At 35.3% G+C, this 16,066-nt stretch overlaps 1 protein-coding gene across 1 annotated transcript in view; it reads left to right on the top strand.

Annotated features, from left to right (window-relative positions):
- Positions 1-16,066, top strand: part of TNKS (tankyrase) — a 174,061-nt gene that overhangs the window by 26,443 nt on the left and 131,552 nt on the right. The window lies entirely within an intron of this gene.

The following is a 16,066-nucleotide window of genomic DNA, read 5'->3' as shown; positions in this document are numbered from 1 at the left end:
GATAAAACTCAAATACATATGTCATTTTTAAAGATACAGAGGCGGTGCCGTTATTAAGATTTTCTCCCTCTTCATAGCCATCTCTTCCAGCCTCAAATATATTTTTTAGTGTTCCTCAAATTATTGCATTGCCTGACAAAACTTCTTTATCCCATTCTCTCTCATTATCCTTTGTCACTTCATCCATTGATGTGACCTTTTGGACACCCTGTCCTTTTTGATCTTTGACATCTTCCATTTTCACTTGATTTACCCATTTCCTCCTATGTCTCTCACTAAAACAGCCATGTCCTAGACTAAGTCATTTCATAAAAGTAACCCAAAAAGCTTGAACTTACCACATATTCTCTGACCACTAAACATCTTAGGTTACTTGTGATAAGTTACTAAGTGATAACAGTTATTGAACTTGACATGTATTCTTACCTAATCTTCTAGACCTTCAACTTCCCTACTTTCATCCTTTCTTGCTTCACTTTGTCATATCCATTGGATTTTTCTGTCATTAGTTACAGAATTTTATACAGTTTTCACCTTCTTGGAATATTATCCCTTTTAGGCTTCAGTGTTCTATTTTCCTACCTGTACCTCTCTGAATTTTTCATTCTATCAGTGCTTTTAATATCTTATTGAAATTAATATTCCTCTCCTCCTCCTAAATCCACTTCCCAAAAGTATATAATGAAAATGCTCCTTTTATCTAAGTTCATTTATTGGTTTTTTGAGTGTCAGTTATAAATTGAGGTTCAGTTTCAGACAACCCATTTCCTACCATAAAAATACTAAAATTCATTCCATAACTAAAAATATAAATATATACTTCTATAAACATTAGAATATAAAACCAAACTCTTAATATAAAGCTATATTATAAATATTCCTTTTGGGTCATTTTCTTGCACAGGCAGAATTGAATGAGGCCTTTCTAATTCTGAGTGCAGTGATATTTGTATCTAAACTATATACTTTGTTTTCCTAAATCTCCCACAGGCAAGCATAGGCATTCTTTATTGACCAAAGAACTTTTAAGTAATTAAAATTAATTAAAATTTAATTTTTTAAAATATTTTTATTGATGATTGTGATTCTGATATTATAGATTCTCCTCTTGAAGTGATCAAACCATTTTTTTTTTCCACTGAAAACTACTGATGTCTTACTTTATCCATTAAAAATTGCAAAGGAGCATGTCTTTGCTGATGTTGTGTGCTTTGGAGATGTAGATTTGTTTCATCCAGTTGTGGATTCAAAAGGATTTACACGTCATAAGTTAGCACATCACACTTTATCTTCAGTTCCACTGATCATAGTAGAATTGGTCACCATTTTGTTGATGATGATCAATAAGATTGTGTGGGACTCATTATAAGGACATAAGTGTGTTTGATATTTGGGTGGGAGTTGAAGTTAAGCTTTTATGAGTTGACATTGGCTAGGGTGGTCTAGGAAACCAGGCTAGGATGGTCTAGGAAACCATCAATTGTATACTATAGAGTCTAAGGTCTAAATAATACAGAATATTCACAGAATTATAAAATATTTATTAAATTAAATAGAAAATACATTTCTCATCTATTTCTCATACAACTGAATCTATAAATCTTTGCATAATGGGTCAATAAAACTAAGAAAGCCTCCTGTATGTTGTCTTGGCTAGATTGTTGTGTTGCCCTTGCTAGATTGCTGTGTTTCCCAGTAAACCACAGATCTTAAAATATCATATTGCTTTATTATATTTAACTCTTTACATAATAAGAGGCATTTATTATATATTGTTTTTGTTTTTGTTTTTTTGCGGTACGCGGGCCTCTCACTGTTGTGGCCTCTCCCGTTGCGGAGCACAGGCTCCGGACGCGCAGGCTCAGCGGCCATGGCTCACGGGCCCAGCCGCTCCGCGGCATGTGGGATCTTCCCGGACCGGGGCACGGACCCGTGTCCCCTGCATCGGCAGGCGGACTCTCAACCACTGCGCCACCAGGGAAGCCCTATTATGTATTTTTAACATTTATTTTGAAATATAGATTCATAGGAAGTTGCAAAAATAGTACAAGAAGATCCATGTATCTATCCTTCACCCAGTTTTTCCCAGTGGTTACATCTTATGGAATCATAATACAGTATCAGAAATAGGAAACTAGTGTTGGTACAGTGTGTATAGTTCTATGCCATTAATCACACGTTGAGATTCATGTAACTACTACTGCAGTCAAGATACAGAACATGTTATCAGACTCCCCCAAAGATCCCCCTCATTCTACTTATTTATAGCCTACTTTTATAATGACCTACCCCCCATCCCACATCCTTAACCCCTGGCAACCACTAATATGTTCTCATGTGTATAATTTTACCATTTTGAGAATTTTATATAAATAGAATCATACAGTATATAATTTTTTGAGATTGGCTTTTTTTTTTTTTCACTTGACCTTCCAGATTTTTTTTTAAATTGCTGATTATTATGCCATGGTGTTGATGTACCATAGTTTAGCCATTCACCAATTGAAGAACATTTTGGTTGTTTCTACTTTTTGGTTATAACAAATAAAGCTCCTGTGAACATTTGTTTACAGGTTTTTATGTGGAGATGAGTTTTCTTTTCTCTAGATAAATGCTCTGCAGTGTGATTGCTGAGTAATACAGTAAGTATTTGTTTAGCTTTTTAAAGAAACTGTCATAGTATTTTCCAGTGTGTTACATGATTTTTCATTCCTAACAGCAATGTATGAGAGATCTAGTTTCTCTGCATCCTTGCCAGGATTTGGTATTGTCACTATCTTTTATTTTAGCTGTCCTAATAGCTCAACAGCGTTTTAATTTATACTTCCCTAATGGCTAGTGATGTTTCACATGCTTATTGCCATCTATATCTCCTCTTTGGTAAAATGCCTCTTCATGTCTTTTGCCCTTTTTCTTGAAATGGAGTAGGATGTGTATTATCTGGGATGCTTTTAGTTGCAAATAACAGAATACCTCAACAATAATCGCTTAAACAATAAAATCTTATTGACTCACATGATAGAAAGTCTGCACGAGGTTTTAGGATTGACTCAGGAGTTTCAACAATCTAAATAGGCAAACATGTTAGCTTTTCCCTCTTGGTTTCAAGCACCAAGCATCATATTCTCACATCAACATCCAAAGCAGGAAAGGAGGAGGTAAAAAAAGGGCATTCTCTGCTTAAGATTTTTTTTTAAGAAGAAAAATCTTTCCCAGAAAACTTCCTCTTAAGAGCCCATTTTTCAGAAGTAGGTTACGTGTTCACCCCCTGCAGTAACCACTGGCAAACAGGAATGAGATTATCAGAATTAGGACCAATCATGATTTATCCCCTACATCTGGGCACCTTGCTTCCCAAATAAAATTGGATTTTTTTAAGTAGTAAGAAAAGGAAATAAGTTTGAGTGGATGATTAATGATGTTTCCACAGAAGGATAAAACAAGTAAGATATAAGACTTATTAGTAACATGCCTAGGGGTGGGATTGCTGGGTGGAATGATAAGTGTGTGTTGAATTTTACAAGAAGCTGCATTTCCCTGATGGCTGAATGTGTTGAGCATATTTTTATGTACATATTGATCATTTATGTGTATTCTTTTGTGAGGTCTCTGTTCAGATCTTTTGACTTTTTTTCCTTATTATTCCCGAGTTTTGAGAATTCTTTTTTGTGTTACGGATATAGACCTGTGTTGGATTTATATATTGTGAATCCTTTCTCCCAGTCTTGCCTTTCATTTTCTTAATGGTGTCTTCAGGCAAGCAAAAGTTTTCAATGTTGGTTGAAGTCCAATTTGTCAGTTAAAAGAGAAAAAGTATTTGGTGTCTTCCCAGCACTGGAATAATAAGGTGAGGTATCTAATAGACAATTATTCTTAGGTTAAACACAGTTTATAGTGAAATAAGATTATAGTTTTAATTATCAATACATTGCAGAAATTCAGGAAAGCAGGTTTTGGTTTAAGGGTCTCTGCTTGAAGTGCTTTATGATAACTTAGGATACACTTTTAAAAATTAAAATGAAAGAATTGGCTACCCCATAATGAAAAATTGAATGTATTATGTGGCTCATTTTTAAGATTTAAAAGTCAGGTGGATCTTGTTTAATTAGAAAATAATTATCCAAAATATGCATGGTTATTTCTGTGATAACATTGTTTGCCCCTACTATTTGGAAGTATATTTCTAGAATCTAGGGAAATAGGTTATTTTTAATAACTTGTTGCATGAAATCTTTCTGTGAAGGAAGACATTAATTTGTAATACTTAAACTTTTTTTTTTTTGGTTTGTGCTATCCCTTGGCTCTTCTGAGATCAAAAGACACACACAGATGTTCTTTGAGCTGTTTCTTCATGTCACTGGCTTTGGTAATAGTTTTTCATATTCCCGCAATATTGAGACAGGAATTATAAGCAGTTTAAGTAGTTCAAAGACAGTCTTTATAGTTCTGGTGTAGTCTTAACCTCTAGTTCTCATTGGCATCTCGGAATAGAGTAGCTATCTGTCCACTCAATAGTATATTTCCTTTCCTTTTTTTTTTTCCCTACAAAATGTGAGTTGGGAGCCAAATATAAACTTCGGAGCACAAGTTTTAAGGACCAGAGTACCGTTTACCATATTTTATTTTTTCCTACCTTTGTTATTTAGGGATCATATTTTCACATAGAGTCCTATTCAACCTGGGTCTATGAGTGAGGGAACTCCCCTGCCATCACTTTCCAACTTGTAGCAGAAGCAAGGAATGAACTTATTTTACTAATAAGCCTTTGAGATTATGGAGAACATTGTTACTGGCCGTAACCTAGACTACCCTGACTGACTACACTCTATTTATGAAATTGAATTCCTAAGTAAACAATAAAGAAATGGTTACGAAGAATGACTTGTTTGGTTGCCATCACAGGGAAAAATATCTTGGAGCTGATCCCCAAGTGAATCAGGGTCATAAACACAGTTCAAAATGCTTTCCTACTTAATAATTAGCATATACAAGTGGTATGTGCATAGTGATGAATTAAACTAAAATTGTTGTAATCAAAATATATTTGCTTTCCAATGCAGCTGTAGGGTCAAGTGACAGTCTCTTAAACTGAATCAGGTAAGGTGTCAATTTGAGCATGCTTCCAATCAGTGTCTTGTTATGTGCACCTTTGGTATTCTGCTGAGATTGTACTTGGTTCTTCTTGGCTGATCCTATTGTTAGTCTTCTGTGGTAAGGAACTAACAATAATTGTCTCATTTATTCTTGTATTCTTGTTGCCTATAGCTGGTATCTAATTGTGTACTCAAGAAATGTGTGTGGAATAACAGAGCAATTCACAGGAAGATGGCTAGGTTCTCTCTGGCTTTTTTGCATTACTTTGTGTTAATGTGGAAAAGGAAGTTGAGTAATTTTCTACTCCTTTTGTTTTTTTTTTTTTTTTTTGCGGTACGCGGGCCTCTCACTGTTGTGGCCTCTCCCGTTGCGGAGCACAGGCTCCGGACGCGCAGGCTCAGCGGCCATGGCTCACGGGTCCAGCCGTTTCGCGGCATGTGGGATCCTCCCGGACCAGGGCACGAACCCGCGTCCCCTGCATCGGCAGGCGGACTCTCAACCACTGCGCCACCAGGGAAGCCCTCTACTTCTTGATTAGGTGGTATTTTGAGATTCTTTTATTTTAAAGTTATGTGAATTTGCAGCATGTCAGATAATCCTATATTTATATACAAATATAAAACGTATAGTCAGATATAAATTATGTGTAGATAATCTACCATTTGTCAAATCGTCATTCTTCATTAAGGATGGGTTGTTGAATATTGGTTCTGAGCATGCATTGACTTCTGGTTATGGATTTTTTGTAAGGAATGGGCAGTCATACACTTTTTGTTGTTACTTGTAGATTAAACCCATGAGTTCTCCTGTCATGAACTGAAGAGTTGAGACAGGGAGGGAGAAGAAAGAAAAAGGTGATGTTGGTGCATTTACCAAAAATTGCTTTGGTTACATGATACATAATACAGTGTTTTCCCTTGAGGCAGCCCAAAGTACCTAACCAAACAATTTCACTAATATTTATAACCTATGCATGAAGCAGATGATTCAAATTACCTACCATTTTACTAGTGAAGAAAGCTGTTACTTTGCCACAGTCTGTAGAGCTGATATAAAGTTGTTATAATAAGAAATGTTTTCTTGACTAAGAACAGAAAGTTCTCTCTGCTTAGTGAGATTTGAGTGTATTTTAAGAATAAAAAACTAATTTCATTCTTTAAATGTGCCAAACAAATCCTTCTTTATTCTTAGTTCAGCTTTTTAGATCATCTAATATTTAACAAATTTAAAGTGGTAATTTTACCTTGCTTTAAAAACAAAAACAAAAACAAAATCTTAAGATAATCTATTTACTAAAGCTTAAACTGTTTTTATTATTATAACTCACTCCTAAAGTAGTATCTCTTTCATAATTTCCAGGCAACTCTATTTTATGTATCTTTTATCTAGAAAGATATATTTACTTTCCTTGTTCAAACTCTATTTTAAATTACCTTATCTACACACTCGTGTTTCTCTTTAGATCATATAAATCTTTCTCCTTTACTAAATTACCTGATCACTTCCATGAAAAGTCCTGGAACTTGGGAGTGGCATGGGATTGAGGGTGGGGGGAGAGAAGGGTGGGACTGCTTCTGGTACATTCTTGTCTTTTGTTATTTCAAATATAATACATTGAAGATTAACAGCTTTCTGGGTTTTGTCTTAACAGTAATATTAAAAGTAATAGATGTTCATTTAAAAAAAATAAGCAAGTACACTGATAATAATTGTCACACCTCATTTTCTGTCCATTTAGATTTATGTAGCCAATAAATGAAAATCGGTTAAAATGTTAAAAATTTAATTCCTCAGTTGTACTAGCCACATTTCAAGTGCTTAATAACCATATCTGGCTATTGGTTATCTTATCAGAATGTGTAGATATTGAAATTGCCATCATTGTAGAAAGTTCTATTGGATAGGGCTGTTATAGTCAGTGTACCTGTGTCCATAGTCCTTTCTACATAAAAATGAGATCATTCCACGCATGCTGTTTTCTAATTTTTTCACTTTGTGTTATGACCATATTTCATTATCAGTGAATATTTTTGTCTAATCTCATTTTTTTTTTTTTTTTTTTTTTTGCGGTACGTGGGCCTCTTACTGTTGTGGCCTCTCCCGTTGCGGAGCACAGGCTCTGGACGCGCAGGCTCAGTGGCCACGGCTCACGGGCCCAGTCGCTCCGCGGCATGTGGGATCTTCCTGGACCAGGGCACGAACCCATGTCCCCTGCATCGGCAGGCAGACTCTCAACCACTGCACCACCAGGGAAGCCCTCTAATCTCATTTTTAAAGGCAGTCAAGAATTATATAGAAATAACCACTTTTAAAATCATTCACCTATATTAGGCCATTTAGAATATTTCTGATTTTTCACTATTTTATAAACAGTACTATAGAGACTATCATTTTCATTAATTACATATGTAAACCCTGATTACTTTAGGATAAACTACTGGAAAGCTAGAGCTTCTTAATAAGAATCAAAGAAATGTAGCTGCTGGAGTACTCTATTAGGGCTCTTGATTTAGTCTGTCACATTATCTATCCATATGCCATCCATAAATGAGCTAGGTTAAGAAAAGTCATTTCCCACACCTTCCTTACTCTTTGTAAAAATTCATTGAAAATTCAGTGAAGTCCTGAGAATTTGTTTCACTTGCTTTTGTTTCATTATTCTCTCTCTTCCCTTTTCCTGACAGAATACTTCCCTTTGGCATTTTTTTTTTTCTTTTGCGGTACGCGGGCCTCTCACTGTTGTGGCCTCTCCTGTTACGGACCACAGGCTCCAGACCTGTCACAGGCTCTGGACGCACAGGCTCAGCGGCCATGGCTCATGGGCCCAGCTGCTCCGCAACACGTGGCATCTTCCCGGACTGGGGCATGAACCCATGTCCCCTGCATCGGCAGGTGGACTCTCAACCACTGCGCCACCAGGGAAGCCCTCCCTTTGGCATTTTTAACATTACTTTTCCATATAAAAACTGAATTGGGATCTTTTAAACAAGTCTCAATGTAGCATTTTCATAAAAAGTAAAAAAAAAAAAAAAATGGCAAAATTCCATACTTGTATCCTTAAAAAGGAGAAGAGCCAAAAATGATAGCAGTTTTTCCCTTCTGAAATAATCCCTGGTTAGAGTGTTTATGCATTTACCTGATATATTTGGGATTACTTTAGTAGGCATTCTGGTTAATGGTGTTAAATATATATTGATATATTTATATAGAGTTTGATATTTGTTCACTGTATTTTATTAAAATTCCCAGAATGAATGTCTTTATTCTCCTAAGCACTTAAGAAAATATCAAAGATGCTTAAATTAGGGGGAAAAAGGTCAAGTAACAAGAACAAAAGAACAACCAAAAAAACACCTCATACATTTTAAAAAGTGATGTAATGCTTTGCTTACTACTCAAGACTGTCTGTTAAATTAATTAATTATATGTTTGCACTTACTTTTAGATTAAACATGATTGTCCAAAACAGTCTATGGATTTCAGTGAGATGCGTGGCTTAAGTTTGGTGTTGTATGAAAGTGGTATTTGAGGCAAATGGCTCATGTAACCAGTGGGTTCTCTTTACATGGTTATCGTGTTATCTGAAACACATGTATATTAAAACTGTGTCCTTGCTTTTTACAGTTCCCTTGTAACTGAGATTTCAGAGGCAGGCCCAGATTGGAGATAAAGACTCATGGAGTCCTTCTCACTCCCCATTTTCAGCTGACCAAACTAGAAAGTTGTTACGTGTAATAATTGCAGTTTCAGGCTTTAAAAAAATGTGATGTATTTTTGTTGCTTTAGTTCTTCAGTTATTTAAATCTGCTAATTCTCTTTTTTTAGATGGGGGTGGGTGTTAGACTTTTCATCTGTAAACAGAATCCAGGATTAAGAATGTAACCTTATTGTGAGTTGTTTCATATTCTGCCCTCAGGTATGACAGTACAAATAAGACATTAAGAAATCCCACAGTGTGTCCAAATATATGTTTATTTTGTGTCAAGCCTGAAAATTTCTATATTTGTTGTGGTACAAATAATCATGGTTACAGATAGAGGGCATATATTTCATTTTGCCTTGGGGGGGCACAATTTTGAGCATTGATCTTTTGAAAGAATCTATTGTACTTGAGTATGAGGATGGTGGGAACAAGAGAAGGAAGTATTCTAGTGGGTCTCCTAAAATGGAACCCTGGCTGCCTTGGTGTTACTGCAGAGTCTGGTTGCCTGCTTTCCTACAGGGGGTTGTTGGATGGGGTTAGGAAGAGGACATTGGTCGCTGGAGGAAGGTATTTAGGACAGATACATAGATGTGCCCTTTAGAATTCACATGAAGGAAAGAAAGCTTGAGTTACAGTTCTGGTGTGATCTTGGCTTCTACTTGTGTAGAATTATAAGGTAGAAATTAAATGCTTGGCTTTAGAATTAAGTATGAATTCCCCTTTACCACAAAGAATTTAGTTGCTTTGAGCCTCAATTTCTCACTTATAAGGTGGGCATCAGACCTCCTGCATCAGGTTGTTATGGAAAGTTAAATGAAATAATAAAGCAGGTAGAGTCTCGGCAAGTGCTTGTTTCCTTCCACTCTCTTTTCCCTTGGGTGGCAGCATAAGGTGTTCTCAGAGATCATTTCTATATTCTGACACTCGGTAAAAACGTAATGACAGATATGTGGCTCTTTGTTGCCTTCAATGTGAATTAGTTTATGTCCTTTGTTTCATATTCATTGTTACTTTGTAAACTTGAATTATGATTTGATAAGACATGAAACCTTTTTTAAAATGGCAGTTTATGCCCTTTAACTTAGCAGAGACGTTGCAGGTAGGATAATGGAAAATTATCGTAACATAAACATTTTCCCCACAAATACTTCAATAGCAGGAGTATGAAGTTCTAGTGATTTGCTGTGACTAAGTAGAAAGCGTATGAAAGCTTGACAAATGCAAAGAGATGTGAACAGTGATAATTTTTTAAAGGCAAATTAATTATGAGTAAATAGTTCTTCAAGTTGCTAGAGGGCATCATAATTGCTGTTTCTGAAAATTGCAGCCCTCTAGGAATGAGCGAAGGGAAAGAGCAAAGGAGGAACTCTGTTAAAAGAAAAAGGCATTCTTTTCCTCCTCACTGTGGGGGAAAGGAGCTCAGGTGGGATGTGAGAAACGTGATTGAATACTGTCATTAAGAATATCACTCATAGGATAATTTATCGAAAACAAGCTACATTAAAAAAATTATTTGATATATTTCCCAAAGAATGAAAACTTAACGGTTATGTTCTTTGCCTCCTTCAGGTTGAAAGTACAACAGTATATTGAGGTTCCAATCCTTTGAATTCTTAGAGACATAGGAAAATAATAGTTGTGATATTATTTCTTAAGAAACTAAAATTCAAAGCAGAATCAGAATATTATGGTACTGGCTCAACCCTGTGTTCCTTGTGAAAAATGTTTTCAAACATGTGACTTTAAACCTTGTATCACTAAAACTGTAGCACTAAAACTGAATTGGTCTTAATATTTTATAGTGGGGGAATTTGCCTGGAAATGCTAGTAAGTCCTTGAGGCCTTACTCGGCTCTTGGACTCAGAAAGGTGGGTGAAACTTCTCTCAGAGAGATTGGGAAGCACCTTTTGCATGTGGTTGCTGTCCCTAGAACTGTAAAAATTCTGTCATCCTGTTATAAACTTACGTGGTCAGACTATAATATCTACTTTGTTACTTATTAGTGTTTTATTTACATGACTCTAGTCAAGTATTAGAAAAAGTAATCTTCCCCTAAGTACAAGGAAGTATAAAACAATAATTGGGTACAAACGAATTCATTGTTCCTAGGGCTGTTACCAGTTTGCCTTTATTTTAATCCAACTGGTATTTTTTTAGCACTCTGTGCACGGGATTCTATTTTTGAAAGGCAGATGAAAAGGTCCTGATTGAAGGGATAGGGTGTTTATTGAGTCCCTATTGTGTGCTAAGAACCAAGCTAGGTTTATATATATTGTCTCAATTATGACCGCAATCCTTGGAGGAAGGTAGTGAAAGAGGAAATTGAAATTGACAGAGGTGAAGTCACTTGACTCAGGCCAGACAATTGCTAAGTAGAGAGCAGTATTCTCAAACCCAGGTTTGTCTGACTCCTAGACAGGGCTTTCTTTTAGATTTGATTCTCTAGGGTTTCCAGGTAGAAAGGAGATATGCTTTGTTATAATCATTCTTATATTTGTTCTACTGCCTGCTTTATCTTATAATAAATTGTGGTTTGTGTAAGCAGATAATGCTGATTTCCCAGAAGTATTGGGGCCTGCCTTAACTCCTTATTGAAAAAAGGATATAATTGAATTGGATATAAGAATCTGCTATATACACATACAGAATAATCTATACCTAAGTTACTCCATATGTAACGGACCTTTTCAAAAATTCTTGGTCTTCTCTGTTTATAGGAAATCTTGATAATGGGAGCAAAATTTAATTGGAGGATTCTTTTATTATTATAACATTTCATGCCAAAGTTTGATCATAAAGAGCTAGTCTTATGTAAATTCAGTAAAATTTGATTTACTTGGATTAGCTTTTTTGAGTAATTAAATATTTTCTAATGTCTTTAAAAAAATTCTTACATGCACATGTGTACTATATGTTAGCCACTGTTCTAAGAGCTCCTCAAATACGTATTTGTTTTGTCCTCCTAATAACCCCATGAGTAGGTACTGTTATTATCTCCTGATTTACTGGTGCGGAAATGGAAGTACAGAGAGGTGATGTCGCTTCCTGGGGTCCCAGAACTAGGAGGTGGAGGAACTGAGATTCTAACCCATTCAGTCTGGTTCCAGAGGACCAACTGTTAACTGTGGTGTTTTGCCATTAGTAAGTGCAGCAGACTTAGGAGAGAATTTGATTTTTTTGAACTTACTTTAGCTCAATGAACTATCTGCCTTTATGTGCCTCATTAGATGGAAACCCATTGGTAACTTTTTTCCATGTCCCTCACCAGGAAAAAATAAGAATACATTTTTTTCCTAAGTTCAAAGGCACATAAAGACAGATAGTTCCTTGAGGTAAAATTATGTATCACAAGTATGCTAGTCCCAGTTGTTGACAGAATTCTGAATTTTTGGTGACTTTTGTATGAAAGGCAAAGACTAAAAAAAGTATGGTTAAAAACCTGGACTTTTACACAATAGAAAATTACTTCTTGACTATTTTACTTTAGACTTATTTCTACAGTCTCAGCATTATCACAGATTCTAAATTAATGTATTTATTTTATATTGGAATTGTTTATTTAATGCTATACCATATTTAATGTTGTTTGCTTGATAAGAACTGCCCAATTTTTATTTCTCCATTGGTTACAAATTAATTACTTTAAAGAGCAGCTTTAAGAGAAGTATTGTTTTGGCAAACATACTTAAACAGCATGTGTAAAGATCATTTTTGTCTGAGGAGAAATATCTGTCTCATTATAAAAATAATATATATTTGTAATAAACATTAAAACACTGTAGAAATATGTAAAATAGAGACATTTTTGTAAAGATTCATTTACCATGTATAGCCATATCTACATAATACTTTAAATTTAAGATCTGTTATTGCTGTAGATGCCCGTTGAGATCCGCCCATGTACTCTAGAACTAACGCCTCTTTCCCCATCACCATTGTTTTTATTGCCTCTTCCAGCTTCTCTGGCCAAGCTTTTGAAGTCCAGAACCCGATTTGAGGCAAGCTGGAGCAAATTCTCTTTAATGAGAGTTTGGAATTAAGGTTCAGATAGTACAAGTATATGTATTGTCTGTAGCCGAGGGTGATGGCAATAAAGCTGGGAGACAGGGATAGGCAGCAGCAGGATAAATTTGGGGACATGTTTCTGCCTTTGCTTTTGATGAGATGCCTCTATTCTTCAATAAATTTTCGTGTTGTTTAAGCCAGTTAAAGTAGTTTTTTCTCCCTTGTAATTTAAAAGAAAAAGCCCTCTAATTGATAAAGTCAGTACTCAAAGATATATTCATAAGTCACAGCATCATTTTTATTATTTACCTTTTACTATTATTTACTGTTTTTAAAAACATTTACTAGTTACTATTTTATTGATTTACTATTTGTTTATTTCCTATTATGTTATTAAACCACAGAAATCTTCCTTCAAATGAAATCTAATGCAGTAACCCAATATGTAAAAGTGTTGAGAGGGGAGAAGCATAGATCTTCATGTATTCCACCTCACAAAAGTTCGTGTGTGTGTGTGTGTGTGTGTGTGTGTGTGAGTGCGGGGAGTAGGTGTGGTTTTAGCCAGGAGCAGTTTTGCCCATTGAGGAGATATTTAGCAATATCTAGAGACATTTTTGGTTGTCACAGCAGGGCTGTTTACATCAATTGGGTAGAGGTCAGGGGTGCTGTTATCATCTTTCAATGCCCAGGGCTACTCCCTATTGTTGCAAGTTCACGTTGCAACCCAAGCCAAGGCCAAAGCCAGGGCCTGACTAATTTGACGAGAAACGATGCCACAAGTGCCAGCTCCTTGTGGTCCTTGTACTATACAGCAAAAAGGATGACACTGAGAGGAGAAGGGCTGAATGACTGCAGCACAAGTTGTGGGATCCTCTGTTGCTGAAGAGCCAATAGAAGGGGAGATGAAGAAAGCCCCCTACTCTACCTCATCAGAAGTGGGAAGTGATGAGGGAAGGTAGAGAGGTGAGTGGAAGATGGCCTCACAGTAGCTCCTTGCAAGTCTCTCATCTTTCATTTCCAGAGGTCACAAGGCATTTGCACCAAGACACAGATGAACTGTGATTCAAGTCTTTGCTTAGCATGTGAGGATACTTGCAGAGTCTCCAGGGCACCATGGTGGAGCCATCACCCTACACCTGCAGTAAATAATTATCTGGTCCAAAATGTCAGTAGTTCACTCTGCTCTAGAGTAGTGCTGTTCGGTAGATACATAATGCCAGACATGAATGTAATTAAAATTTTTCTAATAGCCACATTAAAAAGAAACAGGTGATATTAATTTAATAATATATTACTTAAAGCAGCATATACAAAATATTATTTCAACATATGAGTATAGAACATTATTATGCTAAGTGAAATAAGTCAGAGAAAGACAAATACTGTATCACTTATATATGGAAATATAAAAAATACAACAAACTAGTGAATATATCAAAAAAAGAGGCAGACTCACAGATATAGAGAACGTAATAGTGATTACCAGTGGGGAGGTAGGGGAGGGGCAATATAGGGGTAGGGCAGTGGGAGGTGCAAACTGTTGGGTGTAAGATAGGCTCCAGGATGTATTGTACAACCTGGGGAATAGAGCCAATATTTTGTAATGACTGTAAATGGGAAATAACCTTTAAAAATGGTATATAACATTAAAAAGCATTATTAATGAAAAATTTTATATTTTTTTCAACTGGTTTCTGAAATCTAGTGTATATCTTCTACTTAAAGCACATCTCAATTCAAGCAAACTTTTCATCAGTAATACTTGATCTGTATTTAGATTTAATAAAATTTACAGTTGAAACAGTAGATTCACATATCTAAGGTGTTCAAAACATATTAAACATTTTCCAATAACTGAATCATGTACCAGTGTGTCATGTATCAACTTAATATTTAAATTAATTAAAATTAAATAATTAAAATAAAATATAATTAATAATTCAGATCATCAGTCTCACTAGCCACATTTCAAAGACTCAATACTTACATATGGATGGTGGCTACTATATTGGACAGTGTAGCTCTAGGCACTAGAAGATCACTTAATCATCTTAATTTATGGCTAACAGGCCAAGCTAAGACCACACAACCATTACTTCAGAACTTTTCTCCAGCTTGCTTGGATCTCTGTTCATTATATACCAGAATACCTGCTCTTAAATATCCATTTCAGAAGAGCTTTATAAGTAGGGTCACATTAGGCTAGGCATTATATTATGAGGTTCTCAGAGGTTTTTCCAAAGGATATTAATTAAGATGAAAGAAGCCTACTTCACTCAGTGAATGTCACTACTCATTCAGTGAAAAGATACCACTGAGCATCAAAAAAATCAACATGAGTCTAGTTTATGTTGAGAGAAACTTACTGATTAGCCTGAGTATGTTGACAGGGAATAGAACTGATCATTCTTTCTGAGTCCCAAATTTAATTTGATATGTAGAACCAGTATTTATCTCCTATGAATGTTAGAATTTGAAGGATTTAAATAGTTTATTTGGGGGTGGAAAGTGCGGGTAAGAAGATGGATCTTAATAAAGGAAGAGAATTCTAAAAAATATAAAGAGGAAATAAAATATTTTTTAAAAAAAATTTTGCAGATGAAAATAAATTTATATCAAAGAGTTTTCTTTGATTTGCCTAGTCAGACCTTATATATCTTGGTTCTAGAGTAGTGTTTGTAGGAATGTATTTAAAGCTATTAACATTTATTTTAAAGTAATTTTTAAGGTATAACATAATTTAATTGATGTTACCTAAATTAAATTTATCCCAAGAATAGGAATATGGTGTTTTTACACTTGTAAAAATATCATTTTTTGCAAATATACATGGAAGCAGATTTATAGTTAAATCATTGCTTAACGTCTGCTGTATAGTATAACATACACTATAGTTAGGGTAGGTTCACAAATTATTTACCTCTGACGTATTACTCTAAAACTTATTGCTTTGTTTTGAATTAACTATTTTTTATAGTAGTTCCTAATTTATATGTGTACTATTTTTTTCTGTATCATTGAGTTTATCCTGTTTGAGCTTCTTGAACTTATAAATTTGTGTCTCTTATTAGTTATGGGAAAATCTTAGGCATTATCTCTTCAAATATGTATGTGTTTCTTTTAAGACTGATTACAACATATTAGACCTTCTCACTCCATCCTTTGTCCATGATTATTTCTCCTTGCAGCATTCTTGGATCTGTTGACATGTTTTCCAGGACAATACATTTCTCTTCAGGTTTATCTAATCTGCGAGTAAACCCC

This window comes from Phocoena phocoena, chromosome 21, assembly GCF_963924675.1.
Source record: "Phocoena phocoena chromosome 21, mPhoPho1.1, whole genome shotgun sequence".
NCBI lineage: Eukaryota > Metazoa > Chordata > Mammalia > Artiodactyla > Phocoenidae > Phocoena > Phocoena phocoena.
The sequence above is the reverse complement of the archived record's forward strand: the minus strand, read 5'-3'. Positions and strand labels throughout refer to the sequence as shown.